At 38.4% G+C, this 19,052-nt stretch overlaps 1 protein-coding gene across 14 annotated transcripts in view; it reads right to left on the minus strand.

Moving 5' to 3' along the window:
- Cobll1 (cordon-bleu WH2 repeat protein like 1) overlaps window positions 1-19,052 on the minus strand; it is a 151,427-nt gene that overhangs the window by 90,195 nt on the left and 42,180 nt on the right. Inside the window, exon 1 of one of the 14 annotated variants that reach the window (XM_087199655.1) lies at window positions 5,081-5,309. The exons of the other annotated variants lie outside the window; for them this stretch is intronic. The gene's annotated coding sequence lies outside the window, so the exon portion shown is untranslated. Of the gene's footprint in view, window positions 1-5,080; window positions 5,310-19,052 lie in introns of those variants that run through there. 14 annotated transcript variants of the gene reach the window in all.

Genomic DNA, 19,052 nt, shown 5'->3' on the forward strand with positions numbered 1-19,052 from the left:
ACACTTGGGTGGCAAAATTTTGAACCAACTGTACAAGGTCTGACTCTAGAACCTCAACTGATATTCATTAGGCTAAAAAATAAATTTAATTCCAAATGGGATCCAAATTAAATCATCCACCCTGATTTTGTTTCAAAGGGTTTATCTGTGAAAGTGCTGAAAACAGAAGGAAAAATAGATTTGTAATCAGTAATCTCAGGGGCACAGTCAGGAAGTTTACTGGTTTTGCGAGAAATTAAAAATAGGCTCCCTAAGTAATCAAGAACTTTATTAATTTCCAATGTATTTAAATTTTAAAACTGATCAAAGATATAAAGATGCACATTATTTCTAATTTTTTTAAGTCTCCAAGATTATCCAATAGAAAAAAGGAGACTTTTACCCTTGCAATTTAGGAAAAAGATTTTTGGTTAACACATCTAATTCCTCAGGTTTTTTGTTTATTTTGTTGTTTTAAGACAGGTCACACTATGTAGTAGAGGCTGGCCTCAAATTCATGATTCTCCTGCTTCAGGCTCCTATGCTGAGATTATAGGCACGTACCACCAGGCCCAGCTTGGTTGTCTCCCCCCTCCCAGGACTGGGGATTGAACCCGAGACCTCATGCACTCTAGACAAGTACTCTACCCCTCAGCTACACCTCCAGCCATATTTTATTATTTTGAGACAGGGCCTTGTTGTGTTCTCCAGGCAGGCTGGCTCAAATTTAAGATTTTCCTGCCTCGACCGCCTGACAAACTGGGGTTACAGGCATCTGGTACCACACCCTGTTCCAGTTATTTTTTGCCTTTTATATTTTGCAATATTCAATTGCTACAGATCCAGGAAACTGTGAAAGATCTTTACAGCTAAACTGATTCTGGCAGTTAATTCTCAGTACTAAGAAAATTTATTTATTACTACATTTATTACTAATTATTTTTAGCTTCACGAGTTTTCACTTGCTCCATTAATTACTAATATTTTCATATTAAATAAAAATTTCTAATATACAGCAATTCATTCCTAAATTAATTCTGTTAATTAAAAACTTTACCTTACTAGAAAATTTTTTCTAATAAACTGAATAGAAAAGTATTATAAAAAAAAGAAAAGCATTATAAATGAACTGATCAATAAAATATAACTTTATAAGCATTATAAAGCAACCAAGATCAAATCCACTTTTCCATTATTTTGCAGATTAAAGACATCAATGTGTTCACATTAATAAAACAAACATAAAGCAGATTACTAGTTGCTATGGTTTGGGGAAGGAGAGAACAGGGAGTGACCACTTAATGAGTACAGGTTTCCTTTGGGCTGATGAAAATGTTCTGGAACTGGGGAGTGCTGATAGTTGCACAACACTGCACACACACTAAATCCTACTGAATTGTACATATTAAAATGGCTGCATTTTATGTGACGCATATTTTAACACTATTAAAAAAAAACAGCCGGGGATTTAGCTCAGTGGTGCTGCACCTGCCTTGCAAGAGCAAGGTCCTAAGTTCAATACCCAGTACCACAAAAAAAAAAAAAAAGTTTACTGGTTGAAATGTTAAGGAAATACATTGCAAGTACAACTTTATCTCCTAGAAAACTAGAACATCCACAAGACACACTTAAAATGGTTGTATTTAAAATATTATAACATTGATAGTTCAGTAGTATGCATAACATTCCAATTGTTTTAATGTATTACATAAAGGGAAGATTAAACCTCGAGTACACAATTGTGACTATGTATTTTCAGAATTCCACAGTAATAATCTAGAAAAAGCAGGACTCATGCCTCTTATGTTATGGGCTGTGTGCCTGACAAAAGTAGTTCAGGGAATCTGGGTGGTCAGAAGCATATATCCTGGCTGTGCCAAAACCAAACAATAAAAACTCTTCCTCCACCCCAGACATTCAATCACATGGCTTCATGATAATGTGATTATCACTGATAATGTGATTTAGTGATAATGGCTTCAGACATTATAATTTTATAAGATGTGACCATCAATTTTGGGATTAAAAAATACCTAGCAGATTAGTAAAGCATACTCCTCAGTGTGTCCAGTGGGTCTTGGAGGTATGACCTTGGATACTATACATGCTCCTTTGCCCATCTTCTCTGGCATCATTCTCCTGCTCTGCTCCCCAGTTCTCACAGAACCAAGAAGCTCTGCTCTGCCATGTCTTTACCCCATGATGTCTTTGCCTTGGAACCAGTCAACCATGGACTAAAACTATGATCAAATTAAGCCTTTCCTCCTTTCTGTTGGGGATGTTGGGTACTATGTCTAAGCAATGAGAAAGCTACTAAGTTAGAGACAAGAATGAATTTCAAACCATCAAACACTGATGATGGGAGTAGGTATCTTTCTAGAGGTGCTGAGCCAGGCCATGAGGAGAAGACAGCAAGATCTAAGTTTAGGCAGGAAAAGTAGCAAATTAAATTGGATAACAATCTTCTCTGACTTCCTTTCTCTTCTTACCTCATGGTAATTTTTCCCATGTCTGTGTTTATAGCACTTAGCTCTAACTTCACTCACCTTAATGTTATAAACAAAGATGTGAAGTTTTCATTTTTACATCTATACACCTTTGTATTCTCAAATAGATTATCAGTGTGTGTGCAGTACACAGAAGTCACTCAAAAAGCCCTTGCTATTTATATAATCCTACATAGTCTTACTGTTCTATTTTTGCATCTATATTTATAGCTCTAAATTTTAAATTCTTCTAAGATATAATTCATACTTTCTTTAGTTCTCCAAGTTCCTTACACCCTACTAAAGCACACAGAAAGTGCTAGATTCAGATATATAATTTTTTGTGTAGCTACCTTTGTGAATTCCACAGTGGAGCATTCCCATCCACCCACTGTACAGTATTCTCTCTGGGAGGGCCAGTTCTACTGTTAACGGCCCTGAGAAGCCATCCCCAATCTCTCCCCTCCCCTCCCTAGCCTGTACTGGCTCCCTAGCTTCTGTTCGCTAAGCACTTAGATGGGGCTGTGCACAGACACAGCATAGAAGCCCCATATGATACATGCTTATCCATTTTCCTCTTTATACTATGGATTCCGTTAGGGAAGGAAATTTGTTTTTTTTGTTTGGGTTTTTTTTTTTTGGCAGAAAATTCTTAAAACTGGTGACATGTTTACTCTTTTCTTCAATGAACATCCACTCAGGGGCCAGGAATAATGACACTGCTCTTAGCCCTATTTCCAGACTTCAACTCATACAGTACTTGGGGAACACAGAAGATTTATTATTTTAATTTTGGATTCCACTGGTAACAAAAGATTCAAATGATGTCTACGCATATAAAATGCAAGTGTTTGGGCTTGAACATGCCCCTTCCCAATTCAGGTTAGAAACTTAATCCTCAATGCAACAGTTCTGGAGGTGGCACCAATGGGGAGTTTTTAAAAGGCTCTCTTGCCTCCAACTTCTGTCATGTGAGGGTCCCTAGGCTTGGATGCTCGGTACTACACACATACACACACACACACACACACACACACACACACACACACACACAGTGGGGGGTGAGGGAGAGGGAGAAAGAGAGAAACAACAGGCCCTCACCGAATGCCAGCACCTTGACCTTGGACTTCTCACCCTCTAGAACTGTGAGAAAATAAATTATCAATTACCTGTTATAGTAGTAAAATAAATAGAGACAGAAAAGTACTTTGGAAGAAACTTGTAAAGATCCCCATAAAAAACAGAAGTAGTGAAATACTGAAAGAGCTAGGACCCCCCACCCCCCATTTCTTGGAAAAACAATAGACAAAGTTCTTCGTCATGAGCCAGCATAGAGCCATAACTATCAGCAGGTGTTAATTCAGGAAGTTACACCAAACATTTTCATATGAGCTGAGGCCCAAAAGTGAGAGATAATGTAACTACTGGTAGTTGCTATAGTAACAAAAATAAATAGCTCTTCCAGTCATCATCTAACTACTCTTTCTGCTTATTAGGGGTTTTCCCTGGTGGTTGGATCTAAGAAAGTAAAAAACAGACAAATAAAAAAATTTAAAAAAAACCCAAAAAAAACAGCTGAGGACCACCCCACCACCACCAATACGGAAGAAAATAGGAAGTTGGTTTAGGGATAAGGGGTATAGCTTTGATATGAAATAAATAGCTAGAGGAATTCCCCCACCACATAGAAGAGGGAGTTTTATGTCGGATCAATATAAAGCAGATAAATGAAGGTATAGAGAAACTGAAATGAGGCTATAATTTTTTAAAAAGTACTAAATCTAAATTTTTAGATGATGTCTCAAGTTCAATTTACAATTTTAAGCCCAAAAATATTTCCAAAGTTGACTGCTACATAGAAAAATGAATCAAGAATATTTCAACACATAGATCGAACCAGGGATCGAACTTGGGTCCTTGCACTGGTGAGGCAGGTGGCAGAACCACTGAACTAAATCCCCTGCCCTAGAAGGCTTTTCTTATGCTGGGTTTGTAACCTTTTTTTGACTGCCCCTATCTCACAAGGCATTTATATACATACACAATGTATGGTTCCTTTCTGGGTAGCACAGGAAATATGCTAAAATATGCACGCCAGTCACAAATACAAAATTACACCAATATAAAACATTTTAAAGTCATGTTACATAAAGCAGAATGTAACTGCCATATATCTGGGAAGTGGGATTGGTACAGTATTAAGAAATACGGACTTTAGAGGGACTAGTATTTTTGGAAAACTGGATACATAAGTAGTGGCAGGCAAAATAGGAGATGGCTAAGAGAAAGATAAGAAGCTTAGTTTCCGGGGTGGCCCAGGAGGAGTACCTGAAGCAACAGCAATAACACTGAAAACAAACACATAAGCAAGGAAACAAAGGAGCTTCCAATCATAGCACAGAGAGCCTGAAGAAAAGTCATCATCTTGCATCTCCATCTCGCTGAGACCCAAGACCCATAACCACCACCCAGAATGGCTTCCCAGCACTTCCCAGCACTGTCCCAGGTTCTTTCTGACCAGCCCCTACCCACCCTCACTGTCTTCTCAAACCACTATCCAATTCCCAGAAGGCTCTGTAAGCCATTCTTAACATTTTCTATGGAATCCCTCCTACCTATTTCCTTGGCATAATCCATCTCTCCTTCTCCTTGATTATGCCATCTGCATTACAAACTTCTCAAATGGAGTCTGCTCGTCTTCCTGTTGCCTCTGCAGAGCATCTTTCTGAACTCCTCCTTCTCCTCTCACATTAATGTATGGCTCCAGTTCATTAACCATCAGGCTTCCTCCTGCAGTAGTCTCACCATGCGGGTGTGCTGCCATTTATCCATGTCAGTCACAGGGTGCTTTCTAGAACAGTAAATGCCAGTGTGCATGATGGCGCTTTCAACATCATACCCAGTTCAGTGCCTCTTCGTACCTACTCTATCAACACAAGGACCTTGTCATTCATTCCCTGAAACATCTCCACATCAGAAATACCAAATTTATGTTGAGTATGTTGGCACATGCCTCTAATCACAGCACATTGAGGGGCTGAGGCCAGAGGATTCCAAGTTTGAGCCCAGCCCAAGAAATTTAAAGACTTAGCAAGAGCCTATCTCAAAATAAATTTTTTAAAAAAATGACTGGGAATACAGTTCAGTATGAAGGCCCTAGGTTCAATCCCCAGTTCCAAGAGAGGGAGAGAGGGTTAAAAGGTGAGAGGGAGAGAGTCAGACAGACAGGCAGAGACAGACAAGAAAAGATAGATCAATTTTTTCTGAGTATGGTGCTATAATCTTATAATTCCAGCAGAAGGAGGAGGAGCACAAGTTGAAGTCATGGTTGGACCACTTAACAAGACCTTGTCTCAAAATAAAAATAAAAAGGAATGGGATGCAGCTCATTGGTAGAACTCAGTACGTGTTCAATCCTCAGTACCACACACACACAAACAAATATCAAACTTATTAAATGTAATAATATGACTTATCAAATATTAACTCTGGGGCCAGGGATGTAGCTCAGTGGTGCAGCGCCTACCTAGCAAGCGCGAAGCCCTGGATTCAATTCCCAGTACCAAAAAAAGTAAAGCGGAAAAAAAAAACCCCTTTAAAAAAACATTAACTCTGGAGATCTAATGTGTAGCATGATGATTATAGTTAATATTGTACCATACATGTAAAATTTGCTAAGAAGGTAGCTCTCAAGTGGTCTTACCACTCACTGTTACGGTTTAAATTAAAAAAACTGTCCCCTAAAAGGCTCTTGTGTTCAGAGACAGGGCTTCTGGAAAGTGATCAGATCGTTGGATTGTCTACCCATCCACAGTTGATGGGGCTATTAGGAAGAAGGAAGCACACCACTCCAGAAGGGTGTATTCTTTGGCCTGGCCCCTTTCTCTCCCTTTGGTTTTCTTTCTCTTCCTCTGCTTCCTGGCTGTTACAAGGTAAGCAGCTTTTCACCACGATACTCTTCGGCCATGGTGTTTGTGCCTCAGAACCAGCCAACCAAGAACTGAAACCTCTGAGACTATGAGCAAAATTAAACCTTTTCTCTTTTAAATTGTGTAAGTCAGATGTTTTGTCCCAGCAACAGATAAGATAACTAATACACACATAAACACACTCATGCAAAACTGTAACCATGTGAGGTAATGTTAATTAATTTGAGGGAGGTAATGATAGTACCAGGTCAGTATCTCTTATTCAAAATGCTTGGGACCAGAAATGTTTCTGGTTTTAGAATTTTTCAACTTCTGAAATATTAGCATACACTTTACAAGTTATGCATCTTTAATCCAAAATTTTGACATCCAAAATGCTCCACAAATCTAAATTTTGGAATGCTGTGTAGTCACTTAGAAAGTTTAGGATTTTGGATTATGGAGTTACAGAGTAGGGACGGTCAAACTGTAATTTCCCAAATGTAAACACAGTATCAAACAATGTTATTTACTTTAAATACACATAATTTCTATTTATCAATTATACCTCAGTAAAGCTGGTGCTCCAGTTGTTCCACATTCACCTTGTGGATATAACTTCTTTTGCCTTTTCCATTCCTGCATACCCTGTTCTATACCTTGAGCCTCCAAGTGAATACCCTAGTATCTGTTATGTGCCATCCACCGCAGACTACCTGGTGAACCCTCTGAGCTCCTGCTCACCTACACCCTCAGTTGTTGGGTACATTAGTCAGGGTTATTTGGGCTTCTGCTTTCAGAGGTTTTGGTTCATGGTTACTTAACCCTGTTGCTATGAGCATATGGCAGCACAATACATGCTCATAGGAGCACCAGATGGAGGAGGCAACTTCACCTCATGAAGGCCAGGAGTGGGAGAAAGGAAGAGGGTGGAGGAATGAGAGAGAAAGAAACAAGAGAGGAGGGGAGCAGGTGGGAAAGGGAGAGAGGGGAGGAGTAAGGGGAAGAGGGAGAAGGGCTAAGGTTCCATTATCTCCTTCAAGGGCACGTCCCCAGTGACCTAAATTTCTTCCAGGAGGCCCATCTCCTAACATCTCTACCATTTCCCAGTAATGCAGCATGAGCCAAGCCTTCAACTTCAACACACTGGCCTTTGAGGAACATTCAAGATAAACTATATGGCCGGGTGTGGTGGTACATGCCTGTAATCTCAGTATTCTCAGAGGCTGAAGTAGGAGGATTATAATTCAAAGCCCAGCCAGGGCAACTGAGTGACTTAATGAGACACTGTCTCAAAATAAAAAAGGGATGTAGCTCAATGTGAAGGTCCTGGATTTAATCCCTGGTATCACTAAAAAAAAAAAAAAAAGAACACCAAAATATGCATAAACAAAACCCTCACAGATACAAACTGTGAACTGTAGCACAGAGCACCCTGAGCTTCTCAGTGTACATATGTAAAATCTCTTAAAAATCTTATCTTGGAATTATTATAATACCTTCTCTATTTCCATATGAGGTTTCTGAATAAACCCAACAAAACTATTTCATGATTTCATACAGTCTTCTCTCATGAAATTTCTAAGTTTCTATGACAAACCTAAATGAACTATTAAATTTGAAAATCTGCAGGTATGGAGGTGAATGAATGCCTGTAATCCCAGTTACTTGAGAAGGCGAGGCAAGAGGGTCATAAGTTGGAGGCCATCCTGAGCAACTTAGCAAGACACTGTCTCAAAATAAAATAAAAAGTGATGGAACCCTGGGTTTAATCCCCAGTAACACAAAAAAAATGGAATATGCAGGGGCTGGGGATTTAGCTTAGTGGTTTCGCCGCCTGCTACACAAGTGCAAGGACCCAAGTTTGATCCCTGGTACAAAAAAAAAAAAAAAATTGAATATGCATGATACCCTTTATACTTTTATAGTGAATAGAAATAGTCACTGTAGACATTTATCAGGTGCTTTGCCCATTTCATACTTCTTACACAGGTTAGCAGACCTAGGGTCTACATGGGACTGACTTCAAGAATTTATCCACATAAGTTGGTCCTGATGAGCCTAACCTAAGTAACAAGATCTTACAACAGCAGCATAGAATGACAGTAATCCAACCCCCAACCAACTAGGGGTTGGTACTACTTTGGGGACCAGCTTAAAATTGGTCCGAGAGTTCTACCTATTCTATCTTCCAGCAGATTTAGTGTTACTGTTTTAATATTTAGATCTTCAACCCATTTCCATTTTAGTTTAGTACATGGTGAGAGACAGGGGTCTAGTTTTAGTCTTCGAGATGTGGAAAGCCAGTCTTTTCAGCACCATTTATTAAAGAGGCTATCTTTCTTCCAATGAAGGGGATTGTGAAATAGGAAGAAAATGTTCAAATGGCAAAGAAAACTAGGGAGGGGGAAAGAGAAAAGGAAGGGAAAAGAAAAAAATGGAAACAAAGCTTTTATAAATAAGGAGGGAAAGAGGGGCTGAAGGGAGGGGAGGAGAGTGGGAAAAAAAAAGAATTAAGATACATCACGTGCAGGTACAAAATCCCTATGATGAATGTGATCATTACCTCACCTAAAATGTACCAATAAAATTAATTTTAAAAAACTGGTCCACAGTGAGTCCAAGAAATCCTGTTTGACAATCAGAAGAAAAGACGTTTTTCTCTAAGAAAGACTGACGTGCAGATGAGACATTTGGAACTGCTACATCCTTTGTGGTACTATGCTTGACATAGGTTTTAATACAACTTTACATTTGTTTTTGTTTGTGGTTTTTGCAGTGCTAGGGATTGAACTCTGTGCCTCACACATGCTAAGCAAGTTCTTTGCCACTGGGTTGTACTTTTTTTTTTTTTAATCTACATGGTGGTAATAAAAATTAGCTTCCATGGAAATTATGAAAATCATGAGATATATGCAGAGTCTACCTCTAGGTGATCGAGGCCCACTTTCTCCCTCCAGTAACACCTATCAGCTGGAGAACAGAAATAGGAGGAACTGTAATTCAGGCTCACTGTTGTGGATCGTGTCTAGATGTCCCCTCAAAGCCTCATGCAGTCACAGGTGGGGCTTTCTCAGAGGTGGCTGGATCTAGTGTGTGTGACACTGGGATGGATTCATGGTGCAGTGCTTGGCTCAAGGACAGTAGTATTAAGGGTGTGAGTGCAACCTGCTGTAAGTAGCCTGGATAATATATAAAGGATAGAAAGACCTGTGGTAATCTCAACTGTTCTCTCCACTGCCTGCTACCCTGCCTTGGAGCCAGCTGATAATGGACTGAAACCTCTACAAACCATGAGCTAAATAAACCTTTCCTTCTTTAATTTGGGTGTCAGGTATTTTGTCTCAGTAACAAGAAAAGTAACTGCAACACTGACTCAGTTGTTGTTTTGTTTTGAGGCAGTCTCACCATTTAGTTCTGGCTGACCTTGAACTCACTATGTTGTAGCCTAGACTGTCCTCCAACTTGCGCAATCAATCCTCCTGCCTCAGCCTCCTAAGTGCTGGGATTACGGGTGCGTGCCACCACACCTGAGCAGGCTGATTCAGTTTTAAAGTTGGGTAAAAGTCTATCTGGGAAGAAAGAAAAGCCTGAAACTGAGCTGGGCATGGTCGCGCACACCTGTAATCCCAAGAACTGGGGAGGCTGAGACAAGTCAGACAAGTCGTTTGCTGTGAGTTTGAGGCCAGCCTGGGCTACATAGTGAGTTCAAGGACAGTCTGAACTACATAGCGACATCCTGTCTCAAAAAAAACAAAACAAAATTTTAAAATCCCAAAAAACAAAAACAACAACAAAAAAGAAAGCTTGAAATCGAGGCAACTATTGCAAGGAACTGAACAGAGAAATAAAAGCAGAAAAATCAGATCACTAGAAAAAAATTTCTAAATGTTCAAGCAATATATAGGATAACAGAAAAAAACTAGCACAATAGCTAGAAGAATAAGAACTTGTAGAATGAGTAGAATTTCTGTATTTATAAGTTCAGAGGCATGGTAATTCCAGTCAGTAACAAAAGGAATGGTGCTTTTCAGGAGTAGAGATATAATACAACACATGCACACACACACACACACATAACAACACAGGGTATGATGTTGCCATACCAATCAGATGCCCCATTTTAAAGGAGATCTTGACTACAAAAGGTTAATGAGGACTGAGAGGGCCTGAGGGTAGATGGCAGCCGAGAGAAAAGGCAAGGGTGTTTGGTCAGGCATCTTATTGGGTCGTACAGAACCTGCCCTATAGAGCTGGTAGAATATGAAGCACAATCAGAGTGCAGGGTAGAACCAGGGTTTCCCCTTGCTAAGGAGAACGAGTCACTTCCAAAGGAAACCCAGTGTTCTTCAGGAGTGAGGACAATGGAGAGGAAACAGAGGGAGGTGTAATACGTTTGTCATAGTGTGGAAGTTTGGAAGGTCCTGAATACTTCGCTAATCTATTAATTCTCAAAAGTCTACATTTTCAGCATTTGTGTTATGTCTATTCAGGTTTCCAAATAAGTGAGAATATAAGACAGTCACTTCTTAACCTACATGAAGCCTGCTCCTCATATCAAAATGTAGACACTGCAATTCCACCCCTGCAGTTGTCTTTACAGAGGACACTATTCAAAAATAAATAATAATTGAGTGTAACTAGATAATTCTCAACTCATCTACTATTTACTTTTCTGCCCTAAAGTTGATGGATATTTTATACATACTGGGCTGATTACATAATTGCAAGTACTTCCAAAACAGCCAGCTGTTTAGTTTACCACTTTTCTTGCTACATTCAAATGCACTGCAAGGAAACACATGAGGGACATAAAAACATTAATATCAAGAAAAAAAATACAAGTTCTCTTTGTAATTAAATAGGAACAAAGGGCATCATTCAATTATTTCTCTTAAATTGCACATTGGTATCTAACACTTGCCCAGTAAACATAAGTTTTTAAGAAGAAAATAGACTACACAAAGAACTCCAGAGATGTGAACATGGTTTATGTAAGATATTATCAATCATTGATAGAAAATGTTTTGGAGGATTATCTACTTCTCTCCAGAAACCAATTAAACTTTTGATAGTTTTAGGCACTTGACTTAAAAACAATGCTAAAAGATACAATTCTAGCCTAGAAATAACTTCCTTCCCTTATATACGTCCACACAACTTGAAATAATCAGCTTATTAATTTACCATCCAAAGGAAAATGCCCATTAGAATTGATAGCAAAAAGCAAAACTGAACTTATGTAAATAGGGTCATGTAACTGTGTATTGTACATATAGATTTCATTCTGTGTAGCCTATCTTATAGTATTCTGCCAAATAGTCTCCTAGAGATATAATGGACACAGAACACTCTTGTATATCTGCCATTTTTCCTGAAATTTTCCAGTTGAGAGCTGCAGCTTGGCTCTAGTGTCCCTTGCTCTACATACTATAATATCTATCTTACCAAAAAGAAATTTACTGCATATACTAATCAAGTATGTAGTCTAACAGTTTTCACCAACAAAGTATTTAATGGCATGGATTAAAACAAAACCACTTGTCAACTATGTATGTGCCTACTCAGACTGCTGAAATGTGAAAGATGAAAGTTTTCCAAATGACAGGACCAAAAGACCAAAGATGACATTTTAATAAGGGCCAGAGGTGAAGCAGCTCAGGAAATGTATCATGGAAATAAAGCAAATTCTCATTCCACTGCTATGATTTTTTTTTTTTAAACTGGTATAGGTTAACCTCAATACCAACTTCCTGCCCCTGTGCCTTCCTGAATGACAGAGGCAAAAACACTACACACTTTTCTTCCAGGGCTCCCTCACATCCAGGAGTCTGATAATCAGATATGCAGGCATGAGATTAGAAAGGAGGAAGTGAGCTCAGCAGGGCCACTGCACTTTGAACTGCAGTAACATTCCACTTAAAATCCCTAATTTTATAGGTGTGAAAAGCAAAGAAAGGGTTTTGTTATGTTTCAGCTCAGAAGTATCCAACATGCAGAGGGTGGCTTCTGCGCCACCATGTGTGATGCTGTCTTTGTGATGCCTGGATCACAATTATGTTCAACCAGCAGCTTCTCTACCTTCCTGGTGGTAGCAGAGACAGCATGCCTCTTAGCTGGCAGCATGAATGGCATCATCAAACCTGAAGGTACAGACTGCCAAGCTTTTTATAAGCAACAAATCCAGTTTTATTAAATTATCTTATGTTAAAAACTGCCAGCTTTTGTCCTGTTTTCTGAAACCAAAAGCTGATAATAAACATTCATATTACAGTATCAAAATGAATCAGATACATGCTCAATTAATCTTTGCAGTTTGTCTGTGGTGCTGAGGATCCAGGGCCTCAAGCATGCTAAGCTTGCTTGAACTAATACCCATCAAGTTAGTACAATCCTAAAGTCAAAAAACTTTCCTTGGGGCCTGGGATTTAGCTCAGTGGTTCCGCTGCCTGCCTCACAAGCATTGCTTGCCTCACAAGCGCAAGGTTCCGAGTAAGATCCCCGGTACCAAAAAAAAAAGAAAAAGAAACTTTCTTTGGAATTTGAATAATTCTGGTAAGGAAAGCCCACTCCCCTGTGGTTGCATTCTTCAGTCTTCTGAGATAATGATAACCCAGGGAGGAAATGGAAGGAAGTTATGTTTTCTTAAGCAGGTCTGGTTTTCACAGATAAAGTTATAGCAGAATAAAGCTTCCTTAAGCATCTGGCGACTAAAATAGGATATCATGGTGGCATATTTGGAGGTTGAAATTTCTTGGCCTCTCTCACTATGTAAAGTCCTGAAGCCAATGAACTCAATAATCTATAACCTTGTGATAAAAACAAACAACCACACTTCTTTAAGTAAGGAATAAATGCATTTCCAGAACCAATACCCAGTGGCTCCTGAGCACACTCTTCACCACAGGATCATGATTAAGAAACAACTAACACAAGCTCAAAAGACTCAGGGCCAAATTTAGACTCCTTTACTATGTAATTGAGAGCAAACTACTCAAACTCCAAGCCTCAATTTCTTTAAATTGCAAATTGAACACTAATCACATGATATTTATATGAAAATTTATGTAAAATGCCTTAAGCATTAGATGTCATGAAGAAAAAGACATTATTTTTCCCTTTTCAAATTACTTAAAAATTTGCTCAATGAAGCTTCTAGCATTAAATATTTGTAACACTGATTTTTTAATTTATGGGAAAACACTTTTGAGCATACAGTCTCCTCCTGCAGACACTGCCCCTCTAACATCCCTGCGTAAGATGAATTTTTAGAAAAATTAACCTGGAACCTTTCCTTGGAGTGAACATTCCACTAGAAGACACACCCTATGTTTCCCACTAGTAAACATTCCTTACCCTGAAATTCCATTCTACTTCCAAACAGGGATCATTAGCCACCCAATTTGGGGGGGGAAAAAAATGAGCATAACATTCACTTTTTACTAAGGGCAATCATGAGATCATCAGCTCCCAGAATCCTACTAAGAAGCAGAAACTTTTCAGTTTACCCTTATGGACCAGACCTCCCAACGAAAGAAGATTCATAACTTTGAGAGCACGAATTTAATCCTTCTAGAGTTATTAAAATTGTAAAACTAAATGGAACTTCTTTTAGCTGCAAAAAAGTGCTGCTTCATTGTAATGATTTATAAACCTTTTTAAAGGCAAGCCTCAAACTTTTCAAAAATAATTTTTAAAAAGACAATTTAATATCATCAGATTTTTAGCACTAAAAAAACTAAACCTTTCACAAATTCAACATAATTTTATTATGCAACAAGTGAGCCTATTATAATGTTTTGCACTTATTTATGTTCTTACATAAGATCTGTATTGCCATCTTTAAAGAGCTAAGTGATTGAAATCATTATTTCAAAAAGCTAAATGGCTGAAATCTAAAATTTATGATGAAAATATGTTCTACTTCAAGAGATTTTGTTATAATTTCCACGTGAAGTTTCTATATGAAATTATTAATAGGTGTTCATGGAACAAGGAATAAAATATGAAAAAAATTCATTCCAGTATGTTACAGAATAGAAAAGACATTTGTTTGAGGAATCATTCAACAATTCAATACCAGCATAAATGCCTATTCCATGCAGGTTAGTAAGTATATTTTTTTTTAACTATTATGAAATATGAAACCAATTATGGTATTTATTAGAAAAGTGGATTAGAAAAGGTACGTATGTATTCTAAAATTCATACAATGAAAATTTTGCCAGATTGTTACACATCTTTTACATAAAAGACTTTATTTAATAATTAGGAACCTCCCAAAATTAGTTTTCTATTTATAAGCACAAGATCATACAGACTTAGAAAAGACAGAGTGAATTTGAAGGAAGTCACAACAAAGCTTTCTTTGTCAAACAAAAGAACTGTCTGACTTTTTAATATGCCAGTGCTTTTGAAAGGAAAACTTCAAATCTCAAAACTAAAGGGGTGGAAGCTGAGCCACAGCCTTCTCATCTGTATCCTGGTGATACTGCTACCTATTCTTACAGCATTATCTTAAGGCTTACATTGTGTATCCCATAAATCAATCCATACAAGTAAAGATAAGAGAAAGCTACATTTATCCAAAAACTATGTGTGAAGTATAAAAAACAAAAACAAATGACTCTGAGTTTGAGAAGTGTCTTACAACTACAGAAGTCCTGGAAAAAAAATTTCAGAAATACACAAATAGAGTTCATTTCATCTTATTTCAAGGCATAGGAAGGCAAGATGGCATGAGGAGGGTGGGAAAGATAAATCAGATGAGAAAAAATAACATGAAGGAAAACATAGACACACCCCTAAGGAATCTTTCAATACCATATTTAAAATTCTGACATTTCAGTGACCCTTTATTAGGCATAGGGCTGGGCCTGCAAATGTCAAATCATTGGCAAATCCAACTGTTCAGCTAGGTGTATGCCCCCTCCAGTGATGGGGAGGAAGGAGAGGAAACGGACTAACTAGGCTCTGTAGGCACACAGCACAACCATGCAGCACAAGCACCAAATGCCACAGGAATCTTGGAGCAGTTTCAGTCCCACACAGAAGCCTGGATGTTCTAGGGCTTTTCTACTCAGTCAGTACTATTCACATGTAAGAGCAAAAGACATTGTCATACCACAAACCCTTTCCCACCCAAAAACACTAGTACTTGAGATTTAGCATTGTTAAGAAAAGAATATGACTTTTTAAACTCTTTAAGTCAATGCCAACAGCAGAGCCAATAAAAACAAATGTGAATTGTGAGAAATACTTATCAGTTACCAGTCTTTACTAAACCCACTTCCTGCGAGGACTCTTCTCATCTTGCCTCTAGGGAGAGTTGGTTCCACATATCAAGTAATCAAATATGTTTATTTTGAAAAGGAAACTACACTACATGTCTCTTTTAAAGTTACTCCTTTATAATAACATTCTAAAAGGAGATTCCTTAAAACTATTTTTCTAAAAAGCCATACAGTATTTTGAAGCACACAGAAGGCAAAAAGGATATAAACTTAAAATTCTTCAAAGGAAGAATATAAATACATATAGATATGACAGTGAAAGAGAAATGTTATATGGCAAAATAACTTTTGCCTTTGATAAAAATGCAATTATTCGAAAGTTCAGTAAATTAAAATGAATTACCACCCAATTTTTTCATAGCATTACTAATCATTTTCATCTATTCATTATATTTCATTAAGTTATTATTCCAAATATCTTATCCTTTCTTACTCCTGAAGTAATGAGGCTGACCAATGACCACCACCCAATTAAATTAATTCTTTCCAGGTCTGTAAGCCGTATCTTCATCACAGTGTATAAAGGCTTTAAATTGCTATAATGTATCCTTGCAAAATCATATAGAACATACATCCACAAAATCTATTTTTACTGTTTTCATGTGATCAAAGTATCCACATAAAAAGTCAAAAATGTTTGCCTAAATTTAGAGAAAGCCCTGATCAGCAAACAGTGTAATGATAACTTTAAAATGTATATTTTATTGTCCACCATGGTAGTGTACATCTGTAATCCCAGCATTCTGGAGGCCAAGGCAGGAGGATCACCATGAGTTCGAGACCAGCCTGGGCTATACAGTGAGATCCTGTCTCAAAAAATAGTACATTCTCATTAAAAATTAAGTTCTTTCAAAGTTATCTATAAAACTGACTTTTATAGAAAATGTGTAAGTTTTTAAAATCAGGCTCAAGTTATGGCTTTTCAGTATGTAATGATATCAAATATAAAAAATGAAAGTTTGGCTGACTTAGCACTACTGATTACTCTTACAAGTATGCCAAACTAAGCTTGGTGGCACAGGCCTGTAATCCCAGCACTCTGGGAGGCTGAGGCAGGAAGTAAGCAAGTTTGAGCCCAGCATAGGCAACGTCGTGACAATCTCAAAATTTAAAAATTACTTAAAAAGAGAGAGCTTGAAGATGTAACTCAGTGCAAAGGCCTTGGGTTTAATCCCCACTAGTGCCAAGAGGAAGGGAGGGAGGGAGGAAGGGAGGGAAAAAAGAGTATGTCAGATGAATGGCGGCTCCTCTGGATGCTGTGTCTTCTAAAGGCAGACACTGTGACATACATAACACCACATAAATATAGTCAGAAACTATTTAACTTGAATCTATGTTTCCCAGATCTATTTTTTCTATGTACAAGGATTTAAAAGCATACTAACACCATCACAAGGAAGCAAGGGGAAAAAGTCCAGAAGGTACAACAGTTTGTAGGGCAACTGACCTAATCTCTTTAAAAGTCAGAGTTGAGTCTTATCCTGAAGAGATTGCTCAAGAAGAGAAGCTATCAATAGAGAATGAGGCCTGAGGCCCAGGGGTTTCCATGGAGACTAAGGGCCAAAGTGGGAAAAGTGACCCTCTCTCAAGTCACACAATAATGGGTAGAGGTAGACAAGAATCCAAGCCTGTTACCTCCAAGAGCAGAGATCTTCCTATTAAGCTCCTGGGAAACAAATTCTAAGATCCTTGCCAATTATCTTGTGGGAAAAATGCCTAAAGGCAAAAGAGGCCAGAAAGCTCCCTTAGATGGCTGGGAGTGAATCAAGATAACATAGATAAATCAGGTCAAAAGATGGGAGAAGCTAAAATACAACCTCAAGAGGGAAAGAGGAAAATGGAAACTGCGGCCCATCTTTGGGTTCCACCACCAGAAAACCCACTGTATCTTTGATCCCTTGTATAAACAAAACCATAATCAGAGAACTCTATGAATATTGTACTAAAGAAAGTTTTGCAGACAAAAATCCAATGGCAAAATGGGAAAAGCACGGTTTTGAGAGCATGTGCACTTTTCCATTCTGGACTTTGATCTTAGCAGGTTCTGGTCTTTCTGCCACACCCTCTCCCTGGGAGCACCTCCTCTCACAGAGCAGGGCTGGCCAGGCCTGGATCGTGGTCTCCATAGTGGAGATGTCAGTGTTCATCGGCTGTGATTTGTAAAAACAACACTAAAGCTTCAAAAAAAATCAGTGATAGTGGATATTAATTGAAAATGTTTACAGAACATCATAAGATACAAAGACATGTTCCAGATTAGAACCTAATGAGGAGAAAGTACCTATCGATGCTCTGGAGTTAAGGGGGCCAAGGTGAGAATGGACTTAGTATAGGACCAGCCAAGGTGACAGATTAGGAGATGCGTCATAAGGGACAAGAGTGGTAGTTGCAAACTTCTCCCCTAAAGCACAACCCAAAATACCATCTCTCACCAAGACACAATCAATAACTTCATAACCACTGCTGCAAACCCAAACAGCTTCTACTAGATTTAAGGGATATTATGAATGATGTTGAACAAGTCCTTCATGTACCTTCAGCACAATTTAAATTTTCCTAAATTTTACAAATCATTCTTTAGAGGATAAAGTTGTATCCAGTTCAAAATGAATATCAGATTCACATTTTGCATAGTATCTAGACTCAATGTGTTAGCATTCCCCATCATTTAATCAAAATGAAGATGTATGTTATCAATTTATTATCCCTTGATTCTGTGATAAACAGCCGAATTCATTTAAACACTGTCCCTTTAAAGTAGGCATGATAATCTGGGCATGGTGGTGCATCCCTGTAATTCTAGCACTCTGAGAGGCTCAGGCAGAAGGAACAAGAGTTTGGTCCCAGCCTGAGGAGCCTAGTGACTGAGACTCTTCCAAAACAAAAATATTTTTAAAGACTTGGGGATGTAGCTCAGTGCAAAGGCCCTGGGTTTGATCTCTAGTACTTAAAAAAAAAAAAAATAAGTAGCTATAATGTTAAGTCTCTGTGAGGACAATGCTACAATCTGTGAAAGTGAAGCCGAAGTTGGAATGGAAACCTCAAAAAGCTGGAGATGCCAGGAGCACGGAATGTCTACTGAGGAAAGCTGCAGGAAGTAAGAAGACCCAGCCCAAAAGACAAGCCTGTGGGCTGCAAGTAGTAAGGCCATAGGAGGGGCCACTCAATTCCTTTGCAATTCACATCTTGCAAGTATGCACCCCAAGAGGTGGACATGGAGATGAATGACTTAATGTTTGCCCTGCTAAGTTTTTGTCTTGCTTTGGTCCTATTCCTTTTTATCCTCCCCTTCCCCTTTTTTGGAATGGAAATGCTTACTTTTTGCCATTGTATGTAACTGTTTTTTTGAGGGGGTTTGTTTTTTACAGGAGTACACAACTAAGAGT

Source organism: Heterocephalus glaber, unplaced genomic scaffold, assembly GCF_053883595.1.
Source record: "Heterocephalus glaber isolate CG9 unplaced genomic scaffold, H.glaber_assembly_v1.0 deba00000347, whole genome shotgun sequence".
Taxonomy (NCBI): domain Eukaryota; kingdom Metazoa; phylum Chordata; class Mammalia; order Rodentia; family Bathyergidae; genus Heterocephalus; species Heterocephalus glaber.